At 39.1% G+C, this 14,711-nt stretch overlaps 1 long non-coding RNA gene across 1 annotated transcript; it reads left to right on the top strand.

The window, feature by feature from the left end:
• Positions 1-5,116: 5,116 nt before the first annotated feature.
• LOC147652084 (uncharacterized) lies at positions 5,117-13,832 on the top strand. Its single transcript, XR_015289620.1, has 2 exons — positions 5,117-10,195; positions 11,552-13,832. It is a non-coding gene; the product is annotated as an uncharacterized LOC147652084 (long non-coding RNA).
• Positions 13,833-14,711: the final 879 nt, after the last annotated feature.

Raw genomic sequence — 14,711 nt, 5'->3', positions numbered from 1 at the left:
TTCTAGGTTGCTAAGATTTTATATTTTGTTGGGGTGTAATTGGCTTCAGATCTTTTGTAGCTTTGACTTTAAAATCTTAATGGTCGGTTTTGAGTTTTACTAGACAGTTTTTGTAAAAGGCTTCAGGACAGACTGTGGTTCTTGGTTGTAGAGTAGAGTACATTTTTTACATTTGGTCTTGTTTTGATTGGGCTATGGGTTACTGCATGAGCGATTTCTTGTTTGATTTGAACAAAGGTTTGTTGTTGCTCAGGGCTCTTGCGGAAATTATTTTTTTTCTGGGTGATTAGGTAAAGAGGGTTCACAATTTGACTGTATTCAGAAACATGTATTTTCTAAAACTTTATGGCACTTAAGAAAGCTTGTGTTTCTTTTTTATTAGTTGGTGGAGACATGGTTGTGGATTTGTTGATGACATTAGTAGGAATTTGATGCTGTTTATTTTGTTATTTTATTCTCAAGAAGTGAATTTCACGAGTTGGTCTTTTAACTTTGTTGTTTTTTGATGGTAAAATCAGCTTCTAGGAGGATTTGGATTATTTTTTCTCCTTTTTTAAACACTTTTGCTGCTGTGTTTTCTCACACAATGATGTCACCTATGTACTGTAGATGTTCTGGAGCTTTATTTTTTTCTAGGGCAGCTTGGATCAGTTCATGGTAAATGGTGGGCTTGTGTTTCTACTTTTGGGGCAGTCAGTTTTAGTTGTACTGCACTCTTCTCTATGTGAAGCCAAATGGAGGCTTGCATATTGCTGCCAGGGGAATGGAGAAAAATGCATTGGCAATATCAATAGTAGTGTACTACTTTGCTGCTTTGGACTTTAGCTCATATTGGAGCTCCAGCATGTCTGGCACAACAGTTCTCAGCTATGGAGTCACTTTATTTAATGTAAGATACTTTACAGTCAATTTTTATTTTTTTTAGATTTATGTACAGGTCAAATGGGACTGTTGAAGGGTGAGTGGGTTTTGCTGACTATTCTTTGGCTTTTTAGTTTTCAGATCATTTTATGGATGGGGATTACAGCATTTCAAGTTGTTTTATATTGTCAGCAGTGTACTGTCGAGGTGGTAATTGGTACTTGTTGTTTTTTCACTTTTAGAAGTCTTACTGTAGATGGATTAGGTAAGGTGTTCAGTTGTTGGACACTTTCTGTTTCTGCAGTTGTTATTTCAGATGCTCACTTGAGTCTTTTTGGATTTTTGAAATACTCATTTTGGAGGTAGTTTATTCTTAAAATGCATGGGGCCTCCGGGCCTGTCACAATAGGGTGTTTCTTCCACTCACTTCTAGTTAGGTTCACATCTGTTTCTACGAAGGTAAAATCTTGCGATCTCTGTGTCACACCAGCAATAGAAACAGATTTTGCCCCCACAGGTTTTGATGGGATCAATGTGCACTGTGCACTAGTATTAACTAAAACTTTGTATTTTTGTGGTTCTGATGTGCCAGGCCAACGAATCTACACAGTCTAAAAACCACAATTTTTCTTAGCTTCTACTTGGCTAGAGGCAGGCAGGGCTCCTCTAGGCTTGGTTATCTTTCTTTCTTTGGGTATATGTTTTGGAGGTTCTTTTAAAGGGATTGGACATGTTATTATCATTATACTTTGCAGTTTGGTTACGGGTAACTGAGCTGTTTTTTTTTTGTGGAACTTCTTTTGTGACTTTTCCTTTAATTCACACACTTGTTGTGTCAGAGCTGCAGTAGATTTCTCATTTTATCTCTATGTTTTTTCTGCAATTACGCAGGAAGAACTACAGTTCAGTTCGTGGGGTATACTTTCTCTCTCGATTTGGGGAACGTTTGTGTTGAGTACCAGGACTTTTGATCTGTACTGCTGAAATTTGGAGAAGGTCTTCTTTAATTTCATCTCTAAGTTTTTTGTGATTCTCTTCTACCTTATCTTTTCATTTCTGCAGACGTGTTTCTATAGTTGTGATTTTTGTATGTGTGGGGCTATGCACGGCATCTGCGTATGCTCGGAGTTTTTTTGCTATATCTAGCACGCTCTTCTTCTTTTCATCTCGCTTTATCATTGTTAAAGCAGATGCATATTTTTGTGGCTTAAGTCGTACTAATTTTCACTACACCATGGATGTACATGGCACTAAGTCTGGATTTTTAGTTGGTATGTCATTTGAAAAGATAATTTCTGCTACTGCCATTTCTTTCAGGTGTTGGATTTCTTGTTCGATGTTTTTTTACTGTGTTTGCTGCATGTAGAGATCATCTACACACAGATATCTTTGGGCTACACTTTCCAGGACCTGTGCCCAGAGACTGTGAGGGTTAGCTCCCCTCATCATTCTCTGGTCGATAACTGGATCGTGTGACAGGGATCTCAGATGCTTCACTTCAGTACCATCCAGAACTGTAGCCTCACCTGCTACAGACGGACTAACCAACTAATTATAGATTCATCAGGTCGTCAAGTGTAGTCCTTCCTTAGGGCACGAAGGTTTTTCAGAGAAAAGGACTCAATATTAGCTTTTGATTTTGTGCTAGTTGTTTTGACTCTTGATTTTATGTCAGGGGGTGCTGAGGGTCTTTTTCTTGCATTATCATCATCATCATCTATTGGTTGATCGGTTTTGTCTGTGCACTTTCTACTTTTTGTGTTAGTAGTAACAGCTGTTGGTTGAGGTTTGTTGTTTGGTTTAGCTATCAGCTTTGTAACTGGGAGGTTGGCTGCAGCTTGAGTAACTGGGATAACTTGATTTATTTCTTTGTTCTTTTTGTCTTGTTTGCCGCTTTACAGTATTTAGCAATGTACGATAAGCATATGCTAGGGCTTAGTTTACTGTAATGATTTTTTTTTTCTTTGGAATCATCATGACACTTTTCTTTTAGGTATTTTTCTACTTCAGCTGGATTCTGAATTTGTTCATGTGGAAAGTCTTAAACTATAGGGTTAGAAAATTGCTTCAGTATTTGGCTTATATCTTCTTATTTTTCACACCACTCAGGATTTCTCACGCTTGGTTCAGGGGTTTTATCAGTCCTTCCAAAAATTTCAGCTCTCATTCTAGAGAGGTTGAAGACTGTATAGAGGAAACTTGTCAGATTAAATGCTAGAAAGATGGTCTCTTTAACATTCAGGGGAAACTGAACACTCTCTAATAGTGATGTAAGAGATTCAGAGGAGAAGAAAGAAAGGAAAGGAAAGGTTGAAAAGCTTCATTTCTTGCTCTTCTTCTAACAAACTGGGTGCATAACCATACTTCTGAATCTTTTATACTTGGAACAGATTTTAGCACTTGAATCAACTTTTTAGAAATTATAATCACTAGGCTCAGCTATTTTAATTTGTGTTCCTCTATTGTAAAAGCTATGTGTTAGAGGTAATACTGGGGCTAGTTTTGGATAAGAAAATAAACTAAGGGATAATAAAGGTATTAAAACTTCAAAAAAGCCTAGTGACTAGAAACACATGAAGGTTTGCACTTTAAAAGACGTTATTAATTGAAACAGCATGGTTGGATGGCTAGGGATTGTTTTATCTTGTCTCAATACAAAGTAATTGTCACTTCAGTACAATTAGTACAGGGATTTTTCACTCTCTCATGCCCCACATTGGGCGCCAATGCGCCAATGAATGTATTTCTTTTGGTTTAGGGCAAATTTTGGGAGAAAACCTCCAATGGGCTCCACCCCAGGGAAGCAAACTCACATGGCTTCTTTCTCTCACCTCCCAACCAGTTTGGGAAGAGATTTTTTTGAGAGAACTGGAAAAAAACCTGTGTATTTAACAGGCACAGCACTACCCAGCACAAGAATGAACAATATCAGATTACAAAACTCTTGCCACTCTGAAGAGATGACAAAAATCAGAGGGTTTCTTTCTTGTGGGTGTTCGCTCTGTTTTCAATCTCTCTGGCGCTGGAAAATGCCGCTGCCCAGTCTGGGCTCTCGGTAGCCTATGGGTGCAAGCTCCCGGTGCTCCCCTGACTCCCCAGTTCAGAGCAGGTTCAAGGAAAAGGGAAAGAAAACAGTCCAGGAAGACCTCACTGCTCTGGCTAGTTGGAAAAGTCAAGGTGATCTGTGTCTTGCTGTTTGTCTGTGTTGTAATCAAAACTTCTTCTCAGGATGTGGGGGGAGCACGTACAGTTTCTGATAACAGACTCGGTGCTTCTTTTCCATTCACTTTCACTCTTAGATGAAATTTTAAGAATACAAAACTTGTGTCTGGGTTAGGTGGACAAATGGGGATACAATTTAACATCATAATCAACCCAGGACAATAGGACAAAACAAAATGAGCCACTGCTAGATAAAAAATAGAGTGGATAATAAAAGGTACCTACATTACAGTTAGTGAGGAAAAAGTATAGATCAGGAATTAATGTGACTTCCATCTAATTGATGATGGAGTACACATAAAGTTCTGTCCCACAATTTCCTTTAAAGTATCTACGTAGATGCATCCGAACTTCAAGACATCCTACACGTTTGCAGTGTGTGTAGAAGATTCTGCCTCTGTGAAAGTTTGTGTAGCTTCTATAGTTTGTAAAGTGAAGTGTCTGTCAGTCAGAAATTCCAGCTTATCTTCCCATGTCTTGTTCTCAAGGCAAGTTGTTCCTTACCAGCAGAGATGTTTATTGTATCCCATCTCTCTGGTGTCAGCAATAACTCTTTTAGTGGATTCCATCCGGCCTGGGTTAACTCACCTGTTCACGTGAGGGGCAGAATGTGGGGAATTACTGCACCTGCTGATAGAACTGATAAGCTCTTCTGTGGTAAGGGGGAAGTCCTGCCAGATTCCACCCCTGGACTGAAGGCCTTGGCTTTACCTCATGGTGTGGCAGCACAGGTACCTCTTGTCTCTGTGTTATAAAGGCATCCACCTTCATCTACGCATACAACATCATCGAGTAGTTGGATACACATTGATCTCCTCAGCTTCACTATTTCATTAAAAGATGGTAAACACTTTATTGGTATTGCTAAGAAGCACTTGCTGTGTCTTCAGTTTATGTCTTTTATATATTAGATTATGTAGCATATACATATTTTGATATTTAGTTATTCATATGTTTATATTTATATATATATATAAAAAGATTAGTAATAAACCAAGAGATTACAAAATACAGCATAAATTCAGAGTGTTCATGGTAGTTGGAGACAATCCAGTAAGTGACTTAACTTGTTTTGTTACCAGTCCATGTAAGTCAGGACGTTCCCCACACCTTGAGTTCTAAAATCATAGAAGGATGAGATGCAATCAGGAACAAAGACGAGTTTGTGGATGTAGTTTCTCTGTTGTAAGGACTGAAGAACTTTAACAGATGATCAGATGATCTTTTCACTTCCATTCACACTTCTTAGTCTAGCGTTCTTCTTGTTTAAGATATCAAGTGTTAGACAGCCTTACAATCATTTAAGCACATCTATATGTGTGTTATAGAATAGTCTGGTTGTCTCAGTGGAATCAAAGACGTAATGAAACTCAGTTGTTTCTACCTGATTAGGATATTACTTCAGTTGGGAATTTTATGTCTTCTTTTGAAGAGGTAAGCAAAACTGATTCCATGGTCATATGGAAATTCAAGTTACATTAAAGGAGAAGTTTTTTCTACCCACGGTGACAATCAGGGGGAAGACGCAAGTATTCTAAAGCAATACTTGCAGAAAACTACAAAACATATACAAATGTTAAACAAAGCAATTAAAACGATCAAATTATTTGGTATTTCACTTGTATTAATTAAAATTTAATGTAAACAAGTTTACATAGAATAGTTATTCATTCTTCTGATAGCTTGTGAGAGAAAATGGTTATTGTCAGATTTACACATCTTGTTCAATCCAATTTTACAAATTTGTAATAGAAAAAAATGTACGGAACACTAATGTTAGAACTATGGTTATTACGCCGATGAGTTTTCTTAATGGCCACATTTAAATTTGGAACTTATGAGGTTACTCCATTAAATATATTTTCTCATTGGTTCTTTTGTATTTCCTGAAAGATTCTAGTGTTCCTTCCAATTTCTTTTACATCAGTCTGTATTCGCAGAGTCTGATCTACACATACGCAGCAACTGGTGCTGGTAGCTGTGGAAGCCAAAAGTAAATCCAAAGTTTATTGATTTTTTAAAATTACTTCTGAAAGATTGATAAATTCTTCTTTCGAGGTATTGATTGTATCTTCAGGCTTTGTTCATTTCTGGAAATTTGAGTTGTCTCTCCTTCCCAAAGGAGCATCACTTCAGCTGGGGAAAGACTTTTGGAGAATATGTTTGGTATGAGGTTCTCACCATTTGAATGCTTTCATGAAATGCCCTTTCAAGGGTCAGGTACAATTGTTGTATGTGAGTTTAGGAAAAACAACATGGTTAGTTTTGCTGGGATGGCTGATTAGCCATGCTGCATTACTGCAAACATTGGCCTGTAAGCCTAAAAATATAAAGAGTGCCATCATGGTCATTTTTGGTTACAGCAGAATCACTAGTTATTAGTTATTAGTCCCGCACGGTTTCTCTGTGTCCATCCCTGTGGTTTGATTCGCTGCTAGGGGTCCAGCAGCAGTAGTAGCATTCACAGCCGTGCAGGTTGTGAACAGTCCTTCTCGCTGCTGCTTGAGTGGTTCTTTGTCTCACCTCCAAGTCTTTCTTCTAGTCTTTTTTCTAGTGAGGGTATACTTAAGCATTCAAGGTTATTAGAGAAACCAAGACAACAGAATTTCAGCAATAATGGATATGTTTTTGGCACAGCGAGTTAACGGCAGCGGTTCCATCTCTGGCCTCCCGTCGCAAACACAGCGCTATGCTCACTGCTGCCAGACGGGGGCAGTGTAGGAGCGGCTTGCGAGGCTTCCTTGAGAAACAACTTCTCAAGTTTTGGGGGAAACCAAACTTGTACCGAGACAGGAGTGTCACTCTGCACAGAGTTTGGGACAGGGAGACTGGAAAACCAGTCAGCAGTTCTGAAACAGTAGCTTTTCCATCAGCATGTCTGCTTTTAGTGGCAACTGTCAGTTCAGATATCATCTCCACCTGTTAGCGTGTACTAGGAACAGATGTATTTAGAAGTCCAGTAGAAATTGTCTGGCCAGTTGACCAGAGTGTTTTGTTACTTTTGATATGTGGGGGTTGTGCCAGGTTTGGGGTTTTGTTTAAGCCTCAGCTGGCACTGGGGACTCTGTAAGAATACTGTTTCCACATAGATCAATCGTCTGTCTCTGCCCTGTGTGGCAAAAAACAGAGTTTCCAGTATGCCCTAATTTACAGCGTAACCATTTATCAAATTGGTATCACTGTTGTGGATCAGTTTTTATCTTTCTGACTTTTATCAGCTGATCCACTTTATCATTCTATTATATCTGTAAAATCTGTCATTCACATGGCTTTTAACCCATCCTATATAGATTTGTTAGGATTGAGTCTGTAAAATCAACCATTCAAATCCTGCCTTTGCCAAACCTCTTTTCCATTCACTTGCCAATGAACATTTCCACTGACAAAATCACTGTGTGGCACCAGCCCAGATTGCGTAAGAATTACCGTACACCATCCTTGCTTTCTCTTTTATTGCCAATAAGAGTCTTCTAACTCTCTTACCTATGTACCTTTTGATTCCTTCTACCAATTCCATTCCTGTTTTAGGAGTAGCAGCTCTATACTTTTACCATCAATGTGTTTGGCTGAGGTATCAGTGAACAAGACATCTCCAGGTTCGGAGTTTGCAGTAAATGCAGGGTTATTCATTATTGCTTCGCTGGGTGGTGGTGGGATGCAGAGACCCCAGACCTCACAGCTTCAATAGTGATTTCTGCTCTTAGCCTTTGGCAAGGCTGTTGTGAATGAATTCAGCTTGTCAAAGCGATGCAGGAGTGAGCAGATGGGGCTTCTTATCTGATCTCTCGAGGGCTTTAAATCCAGCTCTTTGCCCCAAGAAATCTGCAAAGGAATGCCAGGAGGCTTACAGAGAGAGTGACCTTTTATGCTCTGTAGGTCAGGGTGGTTCCAAGGAGATAACCAATGGCAAACATAAAATTAACATGAAACAGGAAACCTGCTGGGGGCAGGTGGCTCCTAAAGGTTCTCTCCCCTCTACAGAAGGACGGCAGTATCGCTGGCTGGTTCACTGTCCCCCACAATTCATTACAGGGTTAGCTTTTCTAATGTTAATGTGTCTGGAATGGGGAGAGGGATGAGTGTGTGTTCTTTCTGCCCCCCCAGCCCAATACCCTGCACCTTTTGGAAGGTTTTACAATATTTTCTGCTTGCTAGTGTCAGGAAAATTAGTCCAAACACCAGCAGGTTTTTTGTCTAAAAAGGAGACAGAGGAGTCCTATAACTTTATTGGAATGAAAGGAGAGGCCATGGGGTATTTCTCCTGGGGTCTCTCAAATTTTTGGAGGACACAGCCTCCTCTTTATCCTGATTTCCCTTTCTCTTTCCCCATTGGCTGAGGTACTTGAGAGGTACAGGCTTCCTGAAATGCCTAATACTGAAGACTCCCTTCTAATGTATACCCTCCCCTTTTCTTTTCCTTGTGTCAATCACTGGAATTCCTATAGAATTTATAATTCTTGCCATTGTTTCTCTTATCTCTCAGCATCTAACTTTATTTATGAGCAGACCTGCAGTTTGTTTGTAAAGACCAATCCCTCTCACTCCTTTCATCAATCAGTGGAATCTTTCCCATTGTTTCTTTACCTCTCAGTATCTAGTTTTATTTACCAGCAGACCCACAGGTTGATTGTAAAGATAGATCTCTCTTATTCCTTTCAATCCCTCCTCTTTCATTTTCTAAATAATTGTCTTTACAAACTTTAGTTATCATTGACTTAATTTTCTGTTCCTGGATCATTTTTGGTTTTGCAATTATTTGCAGTGACATAACTTTTTCTCCTTTTGTAGCCATTTCTGGATCTGTAGTCATGGCTCCTCCCTGCATCCCTTTGAGCACATGTTGAGTAAGTTGCACAAAGCCAGGGATCATGCGTGGTAAAAAGATGAGACTTGCTACAGCACACAAGAGGGGAAGAAGCATTTGTTTAACCCATAGTTCACTAGGTAACCATGAAAATACATCCCATTCCAATTCTTTCCATTTTTGGGCTGGTACATGAGGTAACTTATTCTTTTTGTTATTTGTTTCACTACTGTTTTATTGGCATCTATTTGCAAGCAGCAGTTTGAGTAATTTAATCATTTTTACACACTCCCCTTCTTTTCCTAATAGATAAACTCTAAGATAAAGTCCAGTCAGAAATATATTTTTCCCACATATAAACCTCTTGTTCTATTTAGGCAATTAATGTCTCTTTCAGAAGAATAAAGTCAACATGGACTTCTTTCTTCACCCTAAAATCTCATTCTATAATGGACTTTGCTCAGGATGTTGACTCACCATTTAGGTTCAACTGGGCTGGCCACCCATGGCCACTCTTCAGACCTCCCTGGTCCTCTGCAGCCCCAACAATTGCTAAAGTTAAAGGTTTTTGCTACTTCTTTTCTTAGGATTCAAAAAATATTCTCTGAATTCTGGCTCAAAATTAACTGATAATAGAAAGGTAAGATTATGAAGAAAAACATTCTTGTGGTGTAATATAATCTCCTAATCTAATTTTCCTGTTGTCTTCCACACCCCCTGTGGTGAATGAAGGCACAGAAACCACTTAACGTAAAGAAAACAATGACAGCAAGTATTAGCCCTGCAGTGACTGGAGATTCTAAAGGAGGGATGCCCACACAGACAATTTCAGCAGACGGTCTGTGGGTAGGCTGTAGGAGTCTGGGCTGCGTTAGAACAAATTGGAAAATAAAGAGAAACAGTTAAGAACAAAGACAAGGTTATCTGACATGGAAGGAACAAGTCATGGTCAGTAAAAGAACATAAAGTAAGAGCTGACAGGATGAGAAAAAGAGAAAATTAAATAACTTGTGTTCTGATATATGTAAATGTAGTTATCCAATAATATGCTTATAAAAGCATGTGAACAATACATGCAGCCACTTGTAGAGGAGATAATTATGTGTACAGATTTGCATACAGTATAAATGTAACCCAACTTAGAAAATAAACCAACGATCCGATCATCGTATTGGTGCTGTGCTGTTCCTGTTCCCACATGACGAAATGAAGGCCCCGGGAAACTGGTGACCCCGAGACACAATCAAGCGTCGCTGTTGGGAGCAGAAGCTGGAGAAGGCGGGGGGCTGTCGGCCGGCGTTACCGGAGGTAAGCCGGGCTGCCCGAGAGAGGCAGGAATGGATCCGCGCTAAGCCGGAAAGAAAGGATCAGATATCAACAGCATGGGAGTCGCTGTATCAGGGATAGAAAAGGCTGCTATTAAAAGCTTGTTGCAGCTTACAGGAAAAACAGAGACGAAGATCAAGGAAGGGGATTTGGCTGCATTGCTTCTCTGGTGTAGAAAACAAGCTTTCATTGTAAATGCTGATCCGCTTTATGATACAGCTACATAGACTAATGTTGGTGCAGAACGTGGGGAATCTGTTCAAACAAGGGACAAAGAAGCTGGAAAGTTGGTATCTACCCATCGTACTCTAAGGCTAATGGTAGAAACAATGAAAGGCCAGGCTTGTGTTGCAGCAGCTGCTGCTCAGGCTTTTGTAGCAGCTGAAAAAGATAGAAAAAATTACAAAGAAGAAAATAATTTCTTGAAAACCAATGATATTATTACCCCAAAAACTGTGTGTCCGGTATCCGAGAGAGAATTTTGGGGAGGAAGGGAAATTGATATAGATCTGTGATAAATGGAATTGATTCATGTTAACTAAATTGTAACTATTTGGAAAGTTATTATTAGAAGCAATCAAAGGAATTAGTGTTCCAAGGCAGATGTACCCCTTTACACATGTTACATGTTAAAATTAAGGTACAGTTTTGAGATAAGTAATGTCCCAAGATGAAATCAACCTTGAGATGGATAAAGTTGGAACGACTTTAGGCATAGGGCCTGAAAATTATAAAATGTAAGACTAATTAGTGGAACACAATGCTTACTTACATAACACAACGCTTAGTACGCACACACAACCTGTAAGGTTATCCAGAGGACAATGAGGATGAGTGTGAGCCTTCATCCAAAAGCCCACCAAAAGAAGACTAAAGACCCCCTAGCAACAAGTGAGGCATGAGCCCTGAGGAATAGCGACATAAAGTCAAAGAATGGGAAATGGAAGGAAACTTACGGGAAACATTAATGAATATGTATAAGCATACAGTATAGAAGTTTAGTTTGAAGTGCTTTGTTTTGTACGTGAGACAGGTTGAGAAGCCCTCCCCATACCCCGGCTGGTTTTGCTTATGCCTTAACCATATTCAGTCACTGGCAAGCTATATTCACATATAGATATATAGATATAGATATCTGAATATATTTACTAAATGGTACTCTTTTACTAAATTGTATTTCTTTTATATCAAATTGTTCTTCACTAAATTGTATTCTTTTACTAAATTGTATTCTTGTATTCAATTCACTAAATTGTATCTTTTTTTTTTTTTTGGTTATTAAATTGCTATCAATTAAATAGACCTAGTTGTCTGAAATTCTAATTTCATTTATAACAGATCCACGGTGCCTCAGTCTTTTCCCTCAGTACCATCATTGCCTGATATGCCTGGTATGCCTGCACATCCTTCACCTTTTCAGTCAGCCCCACCTGCTCCATCAGAACAGCAGATTAATCCATCTCAAGTGTCACTTCCTGTGGAAACTGATGAAACACTTCACCCTAAACTTCAGCCTGAGCAACTTGTTATTTGTTGCATAAACAAGAAAAGGCAATGTCTGAACTTTTGTATCACATGCAAAGGTTAGATAGGGGATCCTCAAAACGGGCCATTCAGGATGCACACCAAAAAGCCCATCGAGCTGTTAGGGATGGTTTAAAAGCAGTTGAAGACAAGGTTTGTGGACCAGAAACAGAAGGTGTTGCTAAAGGGCAGAGAGAGCCTGAAAAAATTCTTGTAAGACTCAAATTACTGAAGAGATGCTGCAAGCTGAAGAGAGATGAACTAGAAGATGCATAAAACAAACATAAGAGGAAAAAGAAATGTGTCCAGAGGAAGCTAATAATTTCCTACTGTCATGAGGTAGCTTTACCTTTAAGACAGCTTAGAAAGAGGGGAAGTTGAAGCTGCTGGTGGCTGATGGGAGTTTTTTCCTCCTGACCAATTATCAGTCATTTCCAAGAATTGACAGGAGGTCTGACCATTAAAAAGTGAATTCAACTTGTAAACACCTCCTTAAGAAGTACAGACAGAATTCTTTTATGCTCTTTGGTTTCCGGCTTCTGAGGAGGTAACAAGGCTCTGTCTCGGCCTCCTCCCCGCCCTCTCCAGGCCGACAAGGCTGCGGGGTGGAGGGGGGGAGGGGGAAGAGAAGCAGCGCTGGTCAGCCGAGCTTGGTTTTGCTGCTAGACTGAAACTTAACACCATGAACTCTTGCAGTTTTCCTAAAGCTTTTAATTCTTTTACTACCTGGATAAACATACAGATTACTCCTTTTCTCAGAAAAACAGAGAAAGAGAGAGACAATCAACATAGAGAAGACATCATAGAACCACCAAAAACAGTGAAAAAAAGAGTTAAGTTTAAATAAGAAAGAGAGAATACGGAGATGCTTTACAGCTGAAATATCTTCCTGTTAAAGCTATGGAGATGAACAATAATAGTATAAAAAGACTCCTTTAATTCATGATAAGAGTATTGAGAGGAATAAGATATTCAAAGTGTAACTTTTGAGCAAAAGAGAGAGAGTACTTGTAATACTGTGAGTTGCTGGAATTGAGTTGAGTGAAGATTTTGAAGCTTTGAGAGGCCAAGAGAAAACTGTTTTCCAGGAAGGCTTACAGAGACAGATGAAGAAGACTTCTGCCTTTGAATGACTTATCCTTAAAAATAAAATCCCTAAGCTCAGTGACCCATACACACCTTGGAGAGATGTGAAATGGGAGGAGAAAATCTGATGACATATTTCCGGGCAGCTGGCATCAGAGAAACAGAAAGCTATAACAGAAATAGTTTTCTTGTGAGAAACTCCATAGATTAGCAGAAGAAGACTTCTGTTTCTCTACAGAGACTGATGAAAAGACTCTAGAAGGAACTGGGGACTGTTTAAACACCAGAGTTCCAAAGTCTTTTCTCTCTATGTTGTCATGTGAACAAGGGAATGGTTGGGTAGTGGAAGAAAAAAGGGATTTCTGGAAGTTTATTTTAATTTTCTTATTCTTGTAGTTTTGTTAAAAACTTTCTTTATTCCTTTTAAGTTTTAAGCCTGTTTTGCTCTTGTTCTAATCCATATCTCACAGTAAGAAATAAGTAAGTTGTCTAGTAATTTCTTAGTTACTGCTTTAAAACCATGACAGCTTGCTAGGTTCGGTTTAAGGGGTTGGTGGCAAACAGTGATCATAGGAGCAATAATGTTACTGGTTGTATTTCTAAGTTTTATGCTGATTCTTCCTTGTTTGTTACAATGACTTCAACAAATGTTGCACAATTTAGTTACTCAAATTTTTAAGAAAAGAGGGGGAGATACAGAACTCTGGGCTGCATTAGAACAAATTGCAAAATGAAGAGAAAGAGTTAAGAACGAAGACAAGGTTGTCAGACACAGAAGGAACAAGTCGTGGTCTGTAAAAGAACATAAAGAACTAACGGGATGAGAAAAAGAGAAAATTAAATAAATTCTGGTCTGATAGACCTAAATGTAGTTATTGAATAATATGCTTATATAAGTGTGTGAACAGTACATGCAGCCAATTGTAGAGGAGATAATTATGTGTACAGATTGGTATACAGTATAAATGTAACCCAGTTTAGAAAATAAATGAACCATCTGATCATTGTATTGGTGCTGTGTCGTTCCTGTTCCTGCATGAAGAAATGAAGACCCCAGCAGTAGGCGATGTCAACGCCCTGGCTGCTGCTCTGGTCCCCTCCTGCAGAGTGTCAGTCACAGCCTCCCTGTGACTCCCTCCTTCTCCTCCAGCCGAGACGTCCAAATTTCTGGGGCTGCAGAGACCTTGACCCAAGTGTGATGGGTCCACCTGTGTTCAGCTGCCTTGACAGCTGTTTCTGTGGTCAGTGACACTTGGAAAGGTCCATGCCACTTGGCCACCAGTGGTGCTTTGTCCACTCCTTAACCAGCACTAAATCTCCTGGCTGGATAATATGAACAGAAAAGTGGAAAGGCAGCATTTGTGCCAACTGGGCTTCTTGTCAAAGAAGTTTCATGAGACACAGTGTCTTGGCCACATACTGGTTTAAATATACAGCTTCACGTCCCCACTGCACTGAAAATCAACAGGGCATGAATCCCAAACAATTCAAAGGGAAATAACAGAATATTCCCTCGGGTTTGGCTCTTCTTCTTGCCAAAGCTAATGTGAAAAGCTGTACCCATGGCATGTGGGAAATGGAAAAATAGAAACTTCCACAGATGCCAAAGGGTTCAATCTGCAGCCTTGGAAAGAGCTTGGGTTAATGTAATGATAAAGGTACACAAACATTAAGTAGAAAAATTATAATTTTATGAGTAAGAATAAAAATCTACAATTATTTATTTACAATTATTATTTATAAGTAAGAATAATAATCTACAATTATAAGTAAGAATATGTTTTGAGTAAGCAAGAAATAATATGAAATAAAATAGTATAAAGTTTGAATGGCAATAGTGTGATTTAGAGAGTAGGTTAGAGATCTAGAAACTGTGATAGAGGTGTGT

This window comes from Cyanistes caeruleus, chromosome 7 (genome assembly GCF_971803275.1).
Source record: "Cyanistes caeruleus chromosome 7, bCyaCae1.hap1.1, whole genome shotgun sequence".
Taxonomy (NCBI): Eukaryota; Metazoa; Chordata; class Aves; order Passeriformes; family Paridae; genus Cyanistes; species Cyanistes caeruleus.
Note: the sequence above shows the minus strand (reverse complement) of the source record. Positions and strands in the feature narration are given on the sequence as shown.